The sequence below is a fragment of the Octopus bimaculoides genome, chromosome 7 (assembly GCF_046866305.1).
Source record: "Octopus bimaculoides isolate indiv1 chromosome 7, ASM4686630v1, whole genome shotgun sequence".
Classification (NCBI taxonomy): Eukaryota; Metazoa; Mollusca; class Cephalopoda; order Octopoda; family Octopodidae; genus Octopus; species Octopus bimaculoides.
Genome location: NC_142934.1, coordinates 23,030,082 through 23,030,883, shown reverse-complemented (window position 1 = coordinate 23,030,883; position 802 = coordinate 23,030,082). Strand labels below are relative to the sequence as shown.

The 802-nt window shown below is 35.2% G+C and overlaps 1 non-coding gene across 1 annotated transcript; it reads right to left on the bottom strand.

The window, feature by feature from the left end:
* Positions 1 to 417: 417 nt before the first annotated feature.
* Positions 418 to 489, bottom strand: Trnat-cgu (transfer RNA threonine (anticodon CGU)). Its single transcript has one exon. It is a non-coding gene; the product is annotated as a tRNA-Thr (tRNA).
* Between the last annotated feature and the right edge of the window lie 313 nt (positions 490 to 802).

Sequence of the window (802 nt, the reverse complement as noted above, 5' to 3'; positions counted from 1 at the left end):
TTGAACCTATCTATATATATATATATATATATATATATATATATATATATATATATATATATATATATATATATATATATATATATATATATATATATGCTAGTGTGTTTCTGTATAAGTGATCTACAGAAACAACCGAGCGGTGATAAATTATTGACGTGTAAAGCTATGTTATTATTCATCATGTAGGCCGCTAATTACATCTTCACTTCTCGACTGCTGCAGCTGCTATTCTGGTGAACCATACATAATACAGTCAAACGAAATTGTCAAGATTCTTTGATGTCCATATTGCGTAGGTTCTATCATTCTTATGGCCATCAAATACATCACTTGAAATATTGGATCGCAATGGTTTTACGGTAAAATATTATAAACAACTGAGAGATAAATTTTTAAAAAAACGATTCATTCAAATAGCAGAGCGTAGTTTCGATCTACGGACCTCTGGGTTACGGGCCCAGCACGCTCCCACTGCGCCACTCTGCTTCGCGGAGAGTTTCTCTAGGTTTTACGTATATAACTGAATATTTAGAGTTGAAGTATATCTATAATTATTCTGTGTGTAAGGCAGTGAGCTAGCAGAATCGTAAGCCCACCGAGCCAAATGCTTAGCTGCATTTAGTCCGTTTTTATGTTCTGAGTTCAAACTCCGCCGACGTCGACTTTGCCTTTCATCCATTCATGGTTGATAAAATAAGTACCAGTTGAACTCTGGGATCGATGTAATCGACTTATCCCCTCCCCCAAAATTGCTGGCCTTGAGCCATTTTTGAAATCATTATTTATTTTGTGTGTGTGT